Below are 20,494 nucleotides of genomic sequence, written 5' to 3' on the forward strand. Positions count from 1 at the left end.
AATGTTGATTTATATGTATACTCGAGGACTTAGCGGGATTTGGGTGAAATGACGGAATTGCCCTTGAGGTTAGTATAAGAATTTTATTAAGGGAAAGGGAAAAGTGGTAATTTGGCCTTAGGAGAAGATAACCTTGGCTGAGGAGAAGTCATTTATGTTATTTACACTTAGGCTTATTCAAGAGTTTTTGGCTGGAAGTCTAGAGAACCAAAAAGTTAGAAGGAAGGAGAAGAGGAGCTAGTTTTCTTTGAGATCAAAGAAGGAATTCAGGGCTGAAGTTGGGACAACTAGAGTCGAGCCTAGGTCAAGATTAATTCAGAGGTAAGGTTTCATCTCTGATTTTGAGTCTCCTTGCATGTTTCAAAATTTGGGTTGAATGCTGAAAATTGGATTTGTGGCTTAGTGATTATGAGGATTCAGCTTGGGAAGCAAAGACTTTAAGATTTGAGTTGGACTTGAAAGTAGCTCAAGGTCGAGTCCCTGCTTGAGGTAAGAAATTTGTGTATCTCTGAAGTTTATTTACTGGTGTGGTCTAAGATTTCTGAAAGGTGGTTTAAATATTGTAAAGTGTGGTTTAAGTTTATGGAGTTTTAAACCACTAGGTGATTCTTGAGTTTGATTGTTGTGTTTGGGATTGTTGTTGTTGTTTCTGAGTTGCCATACTGTTTATCTAGGGTTTTAGGTCGAATTGGGATTTAGGTGTACCTTGGTATTGATTTGGAAGAGTTTTGGCTCAGGAAAAATGTTGGGAAAAACCCAGGTTTCTGGGTTCGTGTATGAGCGTCGCGGCCCTGTTCTTCCATGCCGCGGCGCTAGGTTGAATCATGGCAGGGGAGGCTTGCTGGGCGCCAAGGCCCCTATAGGGTTGTGCTGCAACGCTAGGCCAATTTCAGGAGATGGGAAAATTGTATTTTTAGGGTTTTAGCTCAGGGGGCTCGGGGGACGCTTTTGCTACCTTGTGTGGGGAAACAGGAGGTCCCGAGTGTAACGCCCTTATCTCCAGGGACCATTACAGTGCGCATTTTAAATAGTGCTAAACTCGCTAATCGAGTCATTTGGTCATAATCGTGTAGCTAAGTATGATTAGCGGTTTTGGGATTAAAAATTTTGGTTAAGATATGACATTTCACTAAAACGTTTACTGTATACATTGGGATCCCAAAAAAATAATTTGAAGGTTAATTACAAGAAAATATTTACAACCAGCCATTCTAAGCGGCAAAACAGGGTTCAACCCTAGTTCCTCTTTCAACCTTCGGTCATGGTGGTTGAGCAGCCGCATATGTACACATCGTCACCTAAGCTCTCCAATGGTCCAGCTTTCTTTTGCCTTTACCTACACCTCATAGCACCCGTGAACCGAAGCCCAGCAAGAAAACTCAATATGCTCTTGAACAGTAATAACATATCATCAAATCATAAGGTGCATGCCTAGCAATAACAGCCTTAATCATGCATGCAAATAAGTTCACGTAATGTTGAGTATAAAACATCAACCAATGATCATAATAATCATCTAGGTCTTTTAGCCCTAAATAGAAGAGTGACAGTTGTAAAAGTCACTAAGGTGGGTTCCGTTCCCATTATCCATGTGACGATAGGGTCACCTAGGCTTTACAAATAAGTCATCCTTTCACTAGCTTAAACAAGGTAGGTATTTGATGAAATAGTCACCAACATAAACCTGTCGAGTGACCATAGAGTCACAACCATGGGTACCGCTCCCTTAGCCATGTGACAAAACAGTCACCTAGGCCTTAGGCCCTGGCTTTGAGTAACTAGTCATAGACCAGTCAAGCGCTTATAATTTTCATCGAACTTAGGGTCGGTCCAGCATTAATGCTCATTTGAGTCATTCAATGCCGATATCGATTAGATCTAATATTTTATCGGCTCTGCGTTCATGATGCTTATGTCGAATCTGACTCTTAGGTCAATAAGACGCGACCAATGCCAATCCTGAATAGTCAGGGCCACGCACAAGTAAGCAATGCTACCAAGAATATATCATATGTCAAATATCCGAATATAAGGCATTCAACATGCTTACTTAACAATTGTTAGTATAATTAGGATCATGCATAAACACAGAGACTCAAGCTCTGATCAATCTCATATTCAATAATCATGGCATGTCCTAATCACATGTTTCTCGTGCATCACATGCATCACATTTAAACATCCAACTTGCATCAAGAATAACCATGCATGTCACATATGGGGTGTAGTTTTCTTACCTTTGGTCCAAGCACAAGTTACCAATAAATGAGCCACAACCACGATCCTGATTTCAAGCCCCTAGTGATAACCTAGTCACTACCATAATATAAAACCTCATCAAAATGAGTAAATAAATACTTCCGGACCAAGTCCTAGCCCATAATATAGATTCTACACAACTGATTCCAGTTTCCCAGGTCGCTCCCTCGACCTCAGTGTTTCTGTAACATTACCTTAACTCAAGGTACACTTTGTTCCTCGAACCTTATTCTTTCTATTTCATTTCTGGACTGGCTATTCCTTACAGGATAACTTAGCCTCAAATCCCAAGATTCTCATAACTCGACTCATGAGTTTCTATTAACCCATGTCCTCAACATGGAAATAAAAACTACACTGTGTACAACTGACAGTGCCAAAGATACGGCCAATCCATAGGCAACCTGACTGATCCTATCCAAGATTCAAACGGTTAAAATATCTAGGGCTCAACTTCCCCTTAACTCCTCACCCCTTTCCACGATGATACTTTTAAGGAAGATACAATCTTCCACTTGGAACTCCATGTTCTTGCTTTTCAATTCAGTAAAAAATTTCCATTTACTCTGAGAAGTGAGCATCCAAGCTATAACCTCTAATAATCTCAATGGTCCCCTGAACTACCTCACGATCCAAAATCAACACCTCACCCATATCATTTCAATGAATGGGTGATAAACATTCTCAAACATACCTCATCTCGTAAGGTACCTTTCCAATAATGGATAACTCTCTCTCTTTCTGATTTATCATCAGTTTGAGAACAATGAACTGTGCTGAATTCCATCTATATACTCATCGTCTTCCTTAACCCGTCCAAGACCTGGAAGTAACAATAGATTCTTCATCTGATAAGATAGACCTCAAATTCCATGAAGGCGCACTATCTCTCTTACATAAAGATCTGAAAACTGATCAACTGCATTATTTGTCATTGCTGGTAGAAATTAACTCACTTGGAACACTGGTCCATAATGACCCAATGCCAACTCATACTGGCCCACTATCCTGGGCAGCCCCACCAAGAAACCCATCGCAATGTTTCCTTATTTCCATTATAAAATACTCAAAGGCTACAATGGCCCTACTGATTTCTGAAACTCTGCCTTGACCTGCTAACAGGTTAAGAACTCTACCACGTATTCCATTATGCCCCTCTCCATCTCAGGCCACCATTATAAAGCTTTCAAACTCTGATACACTGACATGATGCCTAAATGAAGAGAAAAAAGAGAGTAGCATGAGATTCATTCAGAATCTCCCATTTAATCCCAGTGTCCATCGGATTCCAAATCTGATCTCTATACCGCAATAAACCCATACCTGAAATTGCAAAACCCTTAGCTAATCCAGCTAAGACTTTCCACTCAATCTTTCCTGTCTATGGTTCCCTTAATCTTCTTTCCTTTTGATCTTCTCTGAGATAATAATCTCAAACATACAACTGGCCACCTGGCTCACCAGAAACTCTACTCTAGTTCTGGTCAGATCCTTTAACCAACATGTTGCATAAGCAATCACTTTTCTCTGTCATTGAGGAGTCATAACCACCTACTAATTGATTCTGATCTGCAAGAAGACTCAGAACCTTTCCCAAGGTACATGTAATATCTTGCCCATCCAAGTAAACTCTTGCCTACCCATACGTTCCTTGACCTTGGCAAATCTTCGCAGAGAATACATCACGATACCATCGTCCAAGACAATCACAAATCCCATTCAAATAATCCTTTGAATGCTCTGTCCATCTGATTCAATAAGACAACTCAACATTAAATACCCTCAAATCATAACTTAGCACTCCCAGTGCCCTTATCTGATATAACAGCAGACTTCTGCATATTCTCTTCCCTGATCTCTAGCTGGTACTATTCAGATCAAAGATCCACTTTTGAGAATTCCATCTTACTCAATAATTGAACCTTAAGTTCTTACAACTCTGCTGAACCATTGTAACGCCCTGGATAGCCAAGACTGCTACACTGTGTACTTATAAAAGTGCAGGACTTGCTAATCAAGTCATTAGTTCGAGAACATGTCACTAGACATGTAGAGTCTAAGGTTAAAAAGGTTTTGGTCTCAAAAACTCATTTCTTATATTTATACTGTAGTAAACATGGGATCCCATACAAAACGAAGTTAAAGAAAGTTTACAGACTCCCAAAAGTACATGAGTAACCACTAGCCATACTAAGGCAAAACAAACAGTCTTCAGGTTCCATGTCCTTGCCTAGACCTCAACCGTGGCGGCCGAGCACCTGGCTATGTACATTCTGCTCGATGAGCTCTCCAGTCAAGACTGATCTAACTTGCCCTTGCCTTTACCTGCACCACGTAGCACCCGTGAGCCAAGGCCCAGCAAGAAAACATCATAGATAACTCAAGCAATGATCACAGACAAATAGCTCAGTAAGCATGTATACCCCTCAGATAATCCACAACAGATATTCAGCATATACAATCCAATACAAGATACATTCTATCACATATAACATTCATATTACATAATATTCAGGGCCGACGACTTAGGTCGCACCCTCTGTTTAACCCACTGACTCCAGCCCGCTTGAACCGAGCTCAGCGCATAATAAGATGTCCTCGGCTACCAGTGTCTGAGCCACGCCTTGTGCGCTAGTGAGACCCTTGGCACCCTTAGGCCGTTGGTTCACTAAATGGCTTGCATGGCTTAATACCATCTTTTCAAGCATCTACAATAGGGAGCCCTTAGTCCCGTCACATATATTCAACCAGGTGCGGTTTTCTTACCTTTAGTCTGTACGGTTATCGAATTACGAGCAACGCCCCTCAAGCACGATCTGTTCCCGAGCCTAAGCTTTTATCACCTAGCCACAACCAAAGTATAGTGTTCCGTTAATACTCCAATATAGGTTTCCAGTTACAAAACTAACTCCCGAGACTCCAAATTCCACCAAGCACAGTGGTGAAACCAAACCCGAGCACACTAGACCACTCTCCCGTGCTTAAAACCCTCAAAAATCCATGTGTGTAACCAAGGGCTGCGGCCCCCAAAGCCTAGCCGCGGTCCTTCCCCAAAACAGAACCTACTCCCACACTAAACCACACACGCGCCGCGGCCCTTGCCTTGGGCGCCGCGGCGCGCCCCCTTGGCCGAGCCTCCTTGGATTCTTTGCATGCTAGGGCCGCAGCGCTCTAAAACAGAGCCGTGGCCCTCCCCTTCGAACCTAGATTTTACACCATTTCTAAGTATGAAACCTCACCTTAAACCATCCCAAAGCTTCCCAACTCTTAACCAATTAATTCCCAACTTCTTTAGCATGATCTAAACAACATAATTCCCAAGAAAACACAGCCTAACACACTCTAATCTCCTCCTTTCAATTTCTGAAACCCAAGTGCTACAAACACTCAACCCAGCCACTCAAACTCAATTTAAAACCTCTAAACTTGTAGTTGAAACTTACCTTTGTTGTAGAATCACTTCACCAAGCTATGGCCAAGCTAAGCTCCCAAGTTTTCCCTCTTAATTCTGCCTTAGAACATCAAAATCATACTTGTTTCAGCACTTAACTAAAACCCAGCTAGAACTCAGAATTCAACCACAAAAAATAGAGTTAGATGCTTACCTTAGTCCCTACTTCAGTTCCTCGATTTCCCCTGAGTTAAACCTCCAAATTCTCACCACCAAACTCAAAAATCCCAACTTGTTTCCCCTGTTTTCTGTGTTCTTTTTCCTTCCCTTTGTTTTCCTTAAGTGTGAGAGAGGGCTGAGGCTAAGTTTAAGTCGGTTTGTGTTTTTCTTCCAAAGGCTTCCTTAAGTCTATCCCACACATTAAGTTAATCCCGAGGCTCGGGGTGCCAGAACCGTCCCCGAGGCCAAAATGGTAAAATCCCCCAATATTCCCGCCTAGACATTCTAACCTCAAATATATCTCCATATATTTATTTTCATGACCCAATAATCCAAATTGCTACCCGCTATCTAAAATTATCCCCGACTACTCCAAAGTCATATCTTAAACCCCATTGTGACTTTTCCCGCTATCTGACCCTAGAATCGTCTTGAGTCGTGCTCAGCGAACCTGTCCACATAATAATGTGGTTCTCACATATATCACATGTCATATTACCACTTAATATAATCAATTATCATATAAACATTATTAAACATATAATTACTCATTAAATCTCAATTATTCCATTAATGCCCTCCTGGCACACTAATCAAGGCCCTTAAGCCTTATTAGCGAATTTGGGTCGTTACAATTCAATACAGTGCCCTAAATCTTATTCCATCCCTAGCACCAAACCAATCACCATTCTATCCTCTTTGTAAACACAACCCTGACAGTTCCCCTAGAAGCACATCCAGAAAATCACAGACTACTCCAGTCTGTCCTGATCCCGCATGCACAATCTAAGTGGTATCCACCACACTAGCTAAAAGTTCCATGCATCTCCCTGCCATAAAACTCTAGCTCTCAATACAGATGTCATAAGCATACAGAATCCATACACCGTGCCAACTTTCTCAAGGCTTCCCACTCTCAAGCCCAAGAGTTACTATCCTTTCCTTACAATTTAGCATTGCCCCACACTTGGCTAACCAATCCAAATCTAGGATCATCTCAAAATCAATCATAACCAACCTTATCTTATCAACTGATGAGTCATTTCCATAAATAATTCATCTCATCTCCTAAATCACCAGTACAGTAGCACTTTCCCATCATAACATAACCATGCAATCTGTGCAATAACTCCATGTTTTCTCTAGATGAAACAAGCAAAGAACAACATGGTACTAAAACCAATCAGCATAACTCAAAAATCAGAACTAGAAAACTGACTTGCCACCCCTAAGGAACTAGTCTCAGTCTCAAATTTTGACTGCATCGGAATGAATACTCGAGCTGGAGTCGAGCTGTCCATCCCCTTTTGCTCATCCTCTCTTAGCCTTGGGTAATCCTTCTTAATATGCCTAACCATGTCACATAAGAAACATGCCTTTGCTCAACATTCTCCCAGATGATGCTTCTTGCATCGAGCACATACTGGATAAGTCTTCCAACTCTTCTTCTTGTGTGCTCTCTGGCACTCTTCTTCCCATTTCTTATGCTCTCAACAGCAAGATCCTTCTCTACCACGTGAGCATAGGTAGAGATTTCATGCACTGGGGCAACTCTAATGCCCTGAGCTAGTTTGGAATTCAATCCCTGAACAAACCTTTTCTTCCGATCTACATCTATGGGTACCATGTCAAAAGTGAACTTGGCCAACCCATCAAATCTGTTAACATACTCGGTTACTGTTGCATTTCCCTGAACGAGATTCAGAAACTCATTCACCTTAGCAGTCTTGGCTGCATCACAGTAATACTTTTCATTGAACAGCTACCTAAATTCTTTCCAATCCATCACAGATGTGTCTCGTGTCTGGGATACTACTTCCCACCACGTCTGGGCATCAACCTGCAATACATATGTCGCACAGATCACACTATCGTGACCCACCAGCCCCATACTGTCCAAAATGGAACTGATCATTCCCATCCATTACTCAACTCTGAATGGATCTAGGCCTCCCTTAAAGACTGTAGGGTAATACTCCTAGAATCTTCCATAGAGAAACTCCCATTTGCTCTCAATCCTAGGATGAGCCAAAACTAGTGCCACTCTTGGCAAAACAAAGGAAGAAGTATTTCCTGATAGGTTCCGCTGTTGCTTCGGACACCTGATCTCTTCCTCATGCCTCTACAATCTTGATTACAAATCTGTGAACATCTGCTGAAAATTCATAGGAGCAGATGAAGAACTAAAACCTTGGCTGTAACTCCCAACCTCATTATAACCACCACCAGGCCTCATTATCTGCCTTGGATATAAACCTGCTGATTGAATCTGCAGTGAATAACTTTACCCATTAATCATGATGTGCATATCAAGAGCTTTTCCCATGGGAACAATCTTACCACACCACATTCACAAATCACTACAGTGCTAAAAACATGCCCACGACATTCGTACATCAATCATAATCCCTGCTCTTCCAACATTCACCTCATGCTTCCAACTCCAGCATGAAAATATCACAATTATATATATATATATATTCATAGAGCAGGTAATCATATGATCACAATCATATATATTTTCACAGAGCTAATAATCATATAGTCAAGAGCCAGGCTCTATCAGAATCTCATGCTCCCTAATACATTGTGCAGGTAAAGCATTTACATTCTATTTAAGCAGTTAAGCACATAACTACAGAAATAATTACCATTCCCTGAGTGAAGCTATCTACAGTGACGAGTGTACATGCCCAGCTTGTCTTCAGGAACAATAAACCTTGGCCGCTCTGATACCAAGTTGTAATGCCCTAAACTCTAGGGACCGTTATGGTTCGCATTTTAAACCGTGTAAAACTCGCAAATCGAGTCATTTAGACATAATCGTGTAACTAAGTCTGATTAGCAGTTTAGGGATTAAAAATTTTGGTTAAGATATAAAGTTTACTAAAACATTTACTATATACATTGGGATCCCAAAAATATAATTTAAAGGTTAATTACAAGAAAATATTTACAACCAGTTGTTCTAAGCGGCAAAATAGAGTTCAACCCTAGTTCCTCTTTCAACCCTCGGCCGTGGTGGTCGAGCAGCCACATATGTACACATCTTCACCTAAGCTCTCCAACTGAAGGATGGTCCAGCTTTCTTTTGCCTTTACCTACACCACATAGCACCCGTGAGCCGAAGCCCAGCAAGAAAACTCAATATGCTCATGAACAGTAATAACATGTCATCAGATCATAAGGTGCATGCCTAGCAATAACAGCCTTAATCATGCATGCAAATAAGTTCATGTAATGTTGATTTTAAAACATCAACTGATGATCATAATAATCATCCAGGGCTTTTAGCCCTAAATAGAAGAGTGACATTTGTAAAAGTCACTAAGGTGGGTTCCGTTCCCATTATCCATGTGACGATAGGGTCACCTAGGCTTTACAAATAAGTCATCCTTTCACTAGCTTAAACAAGGTAGGTATTTGATGAAATAGTCACCAACATAAACCTGTCGAGTGACCATAGAGTCACAACCATGGGTACCGCTCCTTTAGCCATGTGACAAAACAGTCACCTAGGCCTTAGGCCCTGGCTTTGAGTAACTAGTCATAGACCAGTCAAGCGCTTATAATTTTCATCGAACTTAGGGTCGATCCAGCATTAATACTCATTTGAGTCATTCAATGCCGATATCGATTAGATCTAATCTTTTATCGGCTCTGCGTTCATGACGCTTATGCATTTCTGACTCTTAGTTCAGTAACACGCCACCAATGTCGATCCTGAATAGTCAGGGCCACGCACAAGTAAGCAATGCTACCAAGCATATATCATATGTCAAATATCTTAATATAGGGCATTCAGCATGCTTACTTAACAATTTCTAGAATAATTAGGATCATGCATAAACATAAAGACTCAAGCTCTGATCAATCTCATATTCAATAATCATGGCATGTCCTAATCACATGTTTCTCGTGCATCACATTTAAACATCCAACATGCATCAAGAATAACCATGCATGTCACATATGGGGTGTAGTTTTCTTACCTTTGGTCCAAGCACAGGTTACCAATAAATGAGCCACAAGCACGATCCTAATTTCAAGCCCCTAGTGATAACCTAGTCACAACCATAATATAAAACCTCATCAAAATGAGTAAATAAATACTTCTGGACCAAGTCCTAGCCTCCGAGACGTCGAATCCTACAAAACCGAGTAGTAAGATTGATCATGAGCCCTTAGGTTTAAGTTCCCATGACTAAAAACCCATTTTGGTCATTTTTCGCCTTTTGAGCCGCGACCCCAAACATTAGAGTCGCTGCCCCACTCAATTCAGGCCCGAAAATCTTCTCTGGCAGCATTAGAGTCGCAGCTCTACCCAATGGAGACGTAGCTCAAATAGCCCAGCAACCCCAAACCACTAACTTCTTCAAGCTTGAGCCGCGGCGCCCAAGAACAGAGTCGCGGTTCAACCTCGAACCCAGCCAGAAAACCTCCATTTCTTCATTTAAAAACCTTCCAAAAACCCACCCAAACATATCCAAATCCCAAAATCAAATGTAACGACCCCAAATTCAGTATTAAGGCTTAAGGGCCTTGAGTAGTGTGCCTGGAGGGCATGATGGGATTGGGTGTGTGTTTCTATTGAGTTTTATGCATGATTATCATTTAATGCACGTTATATGACTAATTGATTATTTGAGATGCATGACTATGTGAATTAGTATGCATGTAGACCTGATTGTCTTATAATGAGCATGATTGTAATCTGGCCATGATAGGGCATAACTATGATAATTGTACTACGTGAATTGTGCCATGTGAGGTGGTGTTTTTATCAGGATGCACGCATCGAGACGGTCCTAGTGAGCCATTTAGTCTAAAAGTCACAACGGGATGTTGTACCCGGCTCGGGAGGAGCCTAGGGGTACTTCGGGAATCTTATAAGTTGAATTGAGAATGAGTGGTTAGTTATGGGTAATTGGGTAACCATTTGTAACTGCTGTGGGTAACAAGTTTTAAGATAGAAAGTGGTAGAATTGAAATGAAAGTGTAAAGACTTAAGTGCCCTTGAAGGTTTAGCTAAGAAGGATTAGTAGGAAGGGGTAATTTGGTCTTTTGACAAGGCAAATAGGCAAGTTTCAGCTGGGTATATGGGGTATATGGTTTGGGCATTGAATCATTTAGTGTTTTGATAAAATTAGAAGAGAAGGAAAAGAAGAGGAGAGAAAGGCTAGGGCAAGCAAAGAAGAAGAAGAGAAGGAGAAGTGGGAGTCTAGGAGAGATCAAGGGAACTTTTAGGGTGGATTCTACTCTTGAGGTAAGGATCTTATGCTTGATTAAGTTTGTTTTCTGTGTTGATTTGAGGAATTTAATGCTTGAGTTAAGATTTTCATGGGTTTTGGGTTAGTTGCTGAAATTTAAGATCAAAGGTGTGAATCTTGGGTGTGTTGATGTTTTGATCTTGATTCTAGTGTCTATAGGTTGTTAGATTGTTCATATGAAGTTTGGAATTGAGTTTTGGGGTTGAGATATGTGTTTGAGATGGTTTAAGGTGAGGTTTAGAGAGTAAAATGGTGGTTTTTTTTCTGGGTTCGAAGGGTCGGGCCGCGACATGGTTCTTGGTGAGCTGCGGCCCTTCGAAGAAGTTGTTTGCTGATGGAGAAGGGCGGGCCGCGGCATGGCCCAAGAAATGTCGCGGCCCTTACCTGTTTTGGAGCCTTTGGGGGTTCTGTTTGGGGGGCATGCCGCGGCATGGGTGGCCTATGCCGCGGCGCTTAAGGGATTTTGGGATTTTGAGATTTTAGGCTTGGGAATTTAACCTAGGGTGCTCGGGGTTGAGTCTTTTACCATGTTTGGTGAATTTCAATGTTCCGAGTACTAGAGCTTGGCCTGGAAGCTCATTTAAGGTTGTTAAAAGTGTCTTTTGTGTGTTGTGACTAGGATTTCGGGAGGCTCGTACTAGTGGACCGTGCTCATGATCGTGGTGCATCGGAAAGCACGGAATACAGGTAAGAAAACCGTAACACCTGAGAATAGGGCATAGGCCCACTGTGTGATTGTAGGGCGCGGCCCTAGATTGTGTTGTGTGCGAATGTGTAATCTTAGATAAATTATTGTATGTTTGAATGGTTATTTCTGAATGTGTTATATGTGTGATTGTAATGGAATGAATGGCTAAGGCCGAGAGCGGCGTAGGCCGGGTACGGCAGCGGGGCCAGAAGTAACGCTCAGCACATGGGATGCTATAGCGAGGGTGGGACCCAAGGGATACATGAGTTATCCTACGATAATGACCGAGACCCCCAAGCTTTGGTAAGGCCTCTGGGGCGGCATGGCCGTGCTTGTTTAATTAATGATTTCCTATTTATCAGTGAATTATGCCAGTGATATTATCTGCATATGTTATGTGCTATTTGGGTTTTCTTGCTGGGCATCGGCTCACGGGTGCTCCGTGTGGCAGGTAAAAGCAAGGAGTCAGTCAACCGGCCATGAGTACGGAGAGCGTGGGAGCGGCGCGTACATGTTCGGCCTGCCCGACTGCTTTGGTTGGGGGCATTTTGTAAATGGCTGTATTAACCCATTCTTTTTATAGTTAACCTGGTGTAAATCTATTTTTGAGTTGTAAATATTTTGTAAACCTTATTTTGGGATCCCAGATGTTAGATACTTAACGTTTTCAATGAAACTAAACATTTTCAAAGAGTACAGCCTTAAATTCTGATTTATTCACACTTTTGGTTTTAGAAACCACTTAGAGTCAGTCAAAAGCACGATTTCTATTTTTTAAACTCACTATGTAACGGCTCTAAGGTAGTAGGGCGTTACATCAAAGTTCCCAAACATCCCCATGATCGAAAACCAACAAAACCCAAGTCTCAATCAAATCAAAAACTCATCAAAACACAAAATCCAATTCAAGCTTAAAAACTTTGGACTTAAAACTTGAATTACCTCTGATTGAGTTGTTCCCAACTAAATCCTCCAGCTAGCAAGCTTCTAATCTTCCCTAGGATTGCTATGCCTCGATTCTCACTTCAATCCTAGTCCTAGAACTCAAGTTTCCTTCGAAAATGCGATCAGGAGACGAATATGGAACTTAGAGGGAGAGAGAACTTACTGAACATTCTTTTTGTTTCTTAAAAGGTTACTTCAAGCTTAAGTAGCCTCAAACAAAACCTAACGCTCGGGGTCCCAAAAATGTCCCCGGGGGCAAAATAGTTGTTGACCACGATTTTGGCCAATGATGAGTAGACGTCAAAACTACAATAAACCTTCAAGAGAAAATACGACACTAATAATTTTATAGTTGTTCAGCCCCAATATGTTGGTAATAGCCTAATCCACTTAGAGTTGTGATATATAGATCTACACTCAAGATCAGATGAACTTGTGTCTACTGAGTTTCTTAAGTGTAAATGCAAGAAAATACAAGATTTCTCTCAGAATACAAATGGTCTCTAAGAAAAATCTGAATCTGAATCCCTTCAATGATGCCATGAGCTCTTTATTTATAGGCTCAGTATCGTACAAATCGAAATCCCTCATAATCGGGATATTTCAGTTGCTCTCACCAATATTTAATTAATAATAAAATATAAAATACAACAATATGCGATTTCTTTGGGATAATCTGAGAGATTCCCGTTGTGGGTACGACTAATTCTAGCTGAAGTCGTTACTGAAATTTTGTTGCATAATGATGATCTGTCTGGTCGGCCAACCTCACTCCTTGAAGTGAGACTGGTCGGCCAAAGCACCCTTCCGGTTAGGCAAAACTGTTGACTGGCCGGATACACTTGACTCCAAGATGACTGGTCGGCCAAAACATTTTACTGGTCAGTCAAAAATCTTTACCGATCGGAAAAAATTCTACCAGGTCGGTCAGCTCACTTCCAAACTAGATAAATAATTTTTCATGTAAGTAATATCACAAGATTAATCTCAAACCTTTGACCCAACCATTCATTGCCACTTGTCACTTTTATTGCCACGTCATCGTATTCAAATTTTGGGGATAACATTTTCCCCCCAATTTTATTATATGACATACTCACATAATAAACTTTTTCTCAACTGCTGATGGCATAAAAAGAGAAAACTGACTTTACACATTCTCCCGCCTTTGCAAATAAACCACAACATCTTACCAGACCACGATCATTGTAGTTAACTACTCCCAATCGTGGGGGAGAGAATAGCAAAAATAATTTCAAGAGTCTAAGGGTAAGTGAAAATCTCCACTCTCTTCCTTTAAATAGACCCATAGATGCTCACAATTCATAAGCAAAAAAAAAAGGGCTCACAAACTACTCATTTTTCCCTTGGCCGAAACCTTCCAGGTTTCCTCTCCTCTTGGCTGAAAACTTCCAAGAACTCCAAGAAGGGCTCCAATCTTCTTCAAGAAAATCCAAGGATTCTTCAAGAAATCAACACCTCTTCAAGATATTTGGGTAAGTTCTTCTTCCTTATCTTCATTTGTAAGCTTTTTGAACTCTAAAATTTACATAAAAGCTTGTTAAACTTTTGTATGTGCCGAAACCCCTTTTTGAATACACCCTTGGATTTGTGTATGAATATTTGATGAATGATGCAATTTGTGGCTGTTTTTATGTAGTTTAGGCTATGGGTAAATCAATTTTATCTCCAATTTCATGAACATTTGAAGAAAAAATGAATTTTCACTCCACATTACATATTTGGGTTAATGGGTATTTGATGAGCATATGAAATCCCTAGAACCTCATGAACTTTTCAAATCCCACCTTTTGATCTTGATGTAGTGTCCCATAAATAGAAGAACATGTTTGTGCCTCAAGCCTTTGAGATTTATGGAATTTTCGGATCCTGTTTACCGAGTTTTTCGGAAACGAATACAAACAAAATAATAAAAAGATAAGAACTGTAGAAGTGCAGAAATATAAATAGACAAACAGGTTTTTTACGTGGTTCAGGCGTTAACGAGCCCTAGTCCACGAGTCGATGTTATTATACTTGTAGAGAATTACAGTAAAATGGCTGGTGTACAAGAACCTCACAAATTCACAATGTTTCTCTCGGGTTCTCTTGAAGAAGATGAAGCTAGAGAGATTTTGGCAGAGTTCTTGCTCTGTAACTTCTTGGCCCTTTTCCCTATCGTAAAATGAGGAGGTCTTTATAGCTAGGGTTTTGGATTAGGGTTTTACTCTGCCCCTATGAGTCTTAATTACACCAGCCGTAAATAGGGGATACAATTACCGTAGTAGCATGGCTACAAGGCTCTACGTAGGTATAATTACATGAAAATATGGGGAATGTCAAAAGGCAGCTGCCTTTTCCAGGCTGTCAACGGAACAGTAGGCGAAAAGGCACTTTTAGGCATGCTGGGATGTGTGCGGCCTCGACCTGTCAGGCGTGTCAGGTGAGTATCATTCCAACTATGCCTCCTCCGTGACTCAACCGCTTGGTCTTCTTCCGTGCGAGGCACGAAACTGTATCCGCGAAGGTAACCTGAAGAGCTTCTCCTGGAAGGACCTTCCCCGAAGGATATCCCTTCGGGAGTCCGGGAGAATTGACGAGCTTCCGGGTCGCGGTTGCTTGAAAGAGTGTGCTAGACACTAAACGGGAGAGGCGAAGCCTTTCTGTCCATCCGCGAGCCCTGGTCACCCTTCGTGAAAGACTTTGATAATTCTGCTTCCCCGAGGCTATCCATCTAAACGCTATCCGGAAATCTGGATAACATTTACCCCCCAAGGTCATGGAGCTTAAGAGGTCCGGGAGCTTGTACAGTCCTCCGGGTATTCTGGTCTCTAGATTAGGCGAGGGGTCACCTCCTGTGTTCCTGGAAGGGTTCCTTTTTCCCGTCTGAGTGTTAGTACGAAAAAAAAAAAAGAAGGAAATTTCTTCTGTTTGAACTCAGGTACTCAAGTGTGGCGAGGGCCACGCGTCATGCAGGGAATGGCTCTGTGACCAAGACGTGTGCGTGAGGCGACTGGCTGAGTATGCGTGCGTCAGGCGTCTGAGTAGTGATTTGACGGTATTTAATGGTACACCGGGCCCGAGATGGTACAATGATGGGAAATAAATACTTTATTCCCATCCGAGGAGTCATAAATGGGACCGGCACTTCATCCCCAGCCGTCGGATCTGATGCATGCGGTATGGGAAGATCGGGACCGTCCATTTGTGGAATTCGAAATGACTTCGTTCCTGCTATAAAAATGAGGGAACGGAACCTTCTTCCTCTTTACGCTTTCAAATTCTCGAGCTTTCAGATTCTCAGATTCCCAAATCTTCGAACTCTCAAGCTTCCAAGCTTCCTTTCCTTCGAATTCGCCACTTCTTTTGGTAAGGAATCCAAGAACTTTTCTTTCGATTTGGTAGTAGGTTTGTTCGCCGAAGTTCAAGGTTTGAATCGTTGCTTGTCTTTGCAGCCTTTACTTCACGTGCTCGTGCGGTGCAGTGACCCGGTTACTCCCTCAATCTTCAACTACCCGAATACCAGTAAGTATTTTCACTTTGCTTTTTCCTTCTAAACCTCAGATTGTTGGTAGTTATTAGGGTTGAGTTTTCTGCCGGTGTCATCTTTATGCATGCGTGAATAGGGCTTTGATAGGCATGTGACTGGTGTGAGTCAATAAGTCATTTCTTTGCATGCTTTGACGATTTGCTTTTGGAAAGTTGTTTCTCGTCTGCTTGTGTTGTTCTGGTTTGTTATTTTAGGGCATAAGCGTGAACGCCTTTAGGGTGTCTTCCCCTGGGAAAACACTTCTCTCGGCGGGCTTAGGCTCGAAGTTTGAATCTGGTTCCTTGCTGTCCTCCGGGTGGCATGGTGCCAACCCCTTGGCAAGCTCGGTGGGAGCCTCTCCAAGCAGTTTTCGGGGAGGGTCTCCCCGACGCCTTTAATACCGTTAGGGTATGACAAGGGTGCTGACTGCTTGGAGTGTTTTCTTCTTTGTTTCTTTTGCTCAGTGATGAACACCTCAAAGGAACAAATCATCGCTGCGGTAGAGGCTGAATCTGCCCAGGAACAAGGTTCCCCTATTTCCGGCGCAAAGGGGAAAGCAAAAGCCAAGGTGGCCGCGGCTAGCCCACCGACTATCAACAGTTCCATCTGGGAGATGGACCAGAAGCCGAACCTGCTCAGGAACTACGGCATGCTGGAGCTGTATTCCTCAGAGGCAGGCCTGAAGAACATCCCAGGCCTGATGTGGCACCGCCTGTCGGTGCTGGGTGAGTCTGCCAGCCAAAGTCACGAGGGTTTTGGTGCCTGGAGCTGGGCACACATAGTGTGTGGGGCACACTTGCCCCTAAGAAGTTATTTTTCCAACTTCTGCGTGAAGGCAGGGATTGCCCCCTTCAAGTTGATTCCCCCCAGCTACAAGCTTCTAGTGGGGTGGTATATCTTTTGCAAGTCCCGGGACCTGGAGGCCCCTACCCCAGAGAAGGTGCTATACTTCTATGGACTGAAGTCTTTGCCCATGAGATGTCATGCAGACAAGGTGGGGTTTTATAGGCTGGAGAGGTATCCGGACGTGATGTGTCCCACATGTCATACCGCGAGGGTTCCAGATCTCCGGGAGTACTGGTTCCTGACGACTGGCTTCCCATTGAAGAGGGTGCCAGCTCTGTCTTTGGACTTCAAAGTCCCTGGTAAGTGCTCCTTCCTTTCTTTTCTAACTTTGTTTCTTCACGTTTGGTTTGCCTTCCGGGAGGATCTCTAACACTCGTGTTTGGACTTTGCAGAAGCCGTCCCGCGGACACCTCGCTGCGCGGATATGATAAGGAGGTCAAACTTCTACGAGGGGCTCTCGGAGGAAGAGCTGAAGGTGGAAGGACTTGTGACCACCGAATCTTTGAGGGAGTATGGGCTACTCGCCTCTTTCCAAAATATTGAGCCAGTGAGTGGCAGGGGGCAAAGTCAGGTGTCAGCTGACGTGCGGGAGCAGATTGCCCTGAAGCTGTCCAAGGTGATCTGCCAGGCGGCCCAGGACGAGAATAATTTATCCCCCAGTTGGGCGGAGAGGTTCCCCGACCCCCAGTCGGAGGAAGAAGAAATCGAGGCTCGCCACGCCGCAGCTTACCCCAATGAAGGGACTCCGGGAGCTGGTACCTCCAGGAATGGTAAGACTAGCTTTCGATTGATCCACACCCCCAGCCTGTCTGAGGTTTCCCGGACTTCTCAGGTGGGGTTCGATCCCTGCTTCCTTAGGCTAGATCCGCGTAGGATACCCTTTGACAGATATTGCGATAGGGTAGATGAGCTCCTCGGGTGTTTGAGTGACGGTAGTCTGCCAGAAGGTGTCACCATGGTTGACCCTTCTTCCCTCAGCATGTCATTCCCGGACTTCAAGGAGTACGGGAGCTTCCTGGAGCAGGAAGCGGTGTCTTGTTTTGCTCGGGGAAGGCCATCCACGTTTCTCGTGCATGGTCGTCCCTTTCAAACTTTTCTCTTTTTTGTTTCTTGTTCCCTGCTGGTGGACTTGTTTGTGCTTTTATGTTGTTGCTTGTTTTGTTTTCTGCTTATCTTTTTTCACATCGCTTGCTGGTTGGTTAACCTTGCTTCGTACATTTCTTGCAGAACATCCCGAAGCAAAGATGTTGGGGAGAGCTACCTCACTTATCAAGAAGGCCGCCACCAGCCAAGACCCGTCCAAGGGGAAAGGACGAAAGGCCAGAGCTGGTAGGGGAGGTAAAGCTGCCACACCCAAGAAGACAAGTGGCGAGGCGCAAGGGTCTCCGGTGGTGGAGAGGGCAATCGTGCCCGTGGTGGAGAAGCCTCCTGTCAAGGGGCCTTCCGAGAACATGGTGGTCTCGAGTAGTAGCAGCGAGGGGGAAGGTCTTGTGTTCCCCGCGAAGATGACCGGGGTGAGCAAGCACCCCGGAGGAGAGGCTGAGGGCGACAAGAAGAAACGCCTTAGACATTCTTCTCCCGGAGGTGATGGAGACCTCCGGGCTGCGCGCAGTCCCCACCAGACTACCCCCACCCAGCAGCAACCATAACCCCAACAGCAAAAGCAACAACAACAACAACAACAACAACAACAACAACAACAACAACAAAGACAACCAACACCGCCACAACAGCAGCAAAAACAACAGCAACATCAGCAGCAACAACAAACCGGGGCGGTAGTGTCTTCGCTACCGTCCCTAATACCCCGTCTACTTCCTCCTCCAGTCCAAAGGGAGTCCACCCTTTTGGGGTCTCCTTCTTCTCCTTCTCTTCCACTTTCTCAACAAACAAGCCTTCCTCAGCCTGGCCTGAAGTTCCAATTCCCTCAGAAACCAACCCGTTTCCCCGCTGCCCTCCTGGAGGGTGTAAGACGGGCTGACAATTTTTTGAAGAGGCGGTTGGAGGCCGAGAAGGCTGTTACTCAGGGAAGGGCAGACAACCTGTCTGCCGTGAAGAGAGCTGAGCTGGCAGAAGGGGTGAGATCCCTTCACCCGGCTGGAGCGGTTTTGGATGGCCCAGCCTTGGAGAAGAGGCTGGTGCCTAGGCTCGGACGTGCATTGGCGCCGTTCGGAGCGGAGATGATGGAGGACATGGCCCTGAGCTTGTGCGAGCTCAATTCTGAGAAATGGGCCATCAGTAGCAGTAAGGACCCGCTGTTGCTGACACATGCCGTAAAGCAGCAACTTTCTGGGGTAAGCTGTCAGTTGTTGTGTTCTGGGATCATTTGTCTTAGTACATTTGGTTCTGCTTAACTCATTCTGTTGTCTTTCCTCGCAGGCCTCTCTCATCGCGGAACGCTCGTTCCGGGAGGTGGGTGCAGTTCTGGTTCAGCTGGAGGAGAGCCAGATGGCTCGCCAGGCCTTGGAGGCGGAGAAGCAGAAACTGACCCAACAGGTCGAGAGCATAAAGGGGGAGGCTATGGAGAAGATTAACCAGGCCCGGCGTAAGGCTGAAGAAGAGGCGGACAAGAAATATCTTGCCAAATATCATGAGTACCGGGCCAGCACGGAGAATGAGTTCAAGCAGCGGTCGGATGACTTGAAGGCCAAGAACTCCAAGCTCCAGGAAGAGCTATCCCAGGCCAGGGAGGAGAAGGATACCCTGGATGCCCGCTTGCAATCGAAAAATAATCTCCTCCTTAAGCAGAACGAGGAATATGCCACTCTTCAGAATAGGCTGCACGAGGAGGAGCAAGATCACAAGAGGAGCAAGGATCTCGCGTCTATGCAGGAGTTGGGGCTCGCTGAGAAGGATAAACAGATTGGAGCCTTGCAATTCACTGTCAGGGGGCATGTGACCGAGAAGCAATCCTTGTTGGATCAAAATAAGGTGCAGCGCAAGGAGATTGATTCCCTTAAGGGAGAGCGGGATGCATCCAAGGCCGAGCTGGAAAAACTGAGGGCTCAATTGGCTGTCGCGGAGGCAAAGCTGGCGACCTCTGAGGCGAAGCGCTTGAAGGAGAAGGAAGATGCCGAGGTGGTGCTGAATAGAATGATTAATCAATCCCACGTGGTCCTCATGCACCAACTTTGGAAAATAAACCCGGAGGTAGTAGGCTACCTGGGAGAGGACGCCGCCGCCATGAGGAAAAAGATACAGGCGTGGGATCAAAGCCCAGAGGTGTACGTCCAGACTTATAACATCGACGAGCCTGCTGGAGCCCCTGAGGCAGAAGATCCCGAAGAGGCGGGGACCTCTGAACCTGCCAGTGATGAAGTTCCACCTTCCAATGAGCCGACTCCGCC

Source organism: Humulus lupulus, chromosome 3, assembly GCF_963169125.1.
Source record: "Humulus lupulus chromosome 3, drHumLupu1.1, whole genome shotgun sequence".
In the NCBI taxonomy this organism is placed as follows: Eukaryota; Viridiplantae; Streptophyta; class Magnoliopsida; order Rosales; family Cannabaceae; genus Humulus; species Humulus lupulus.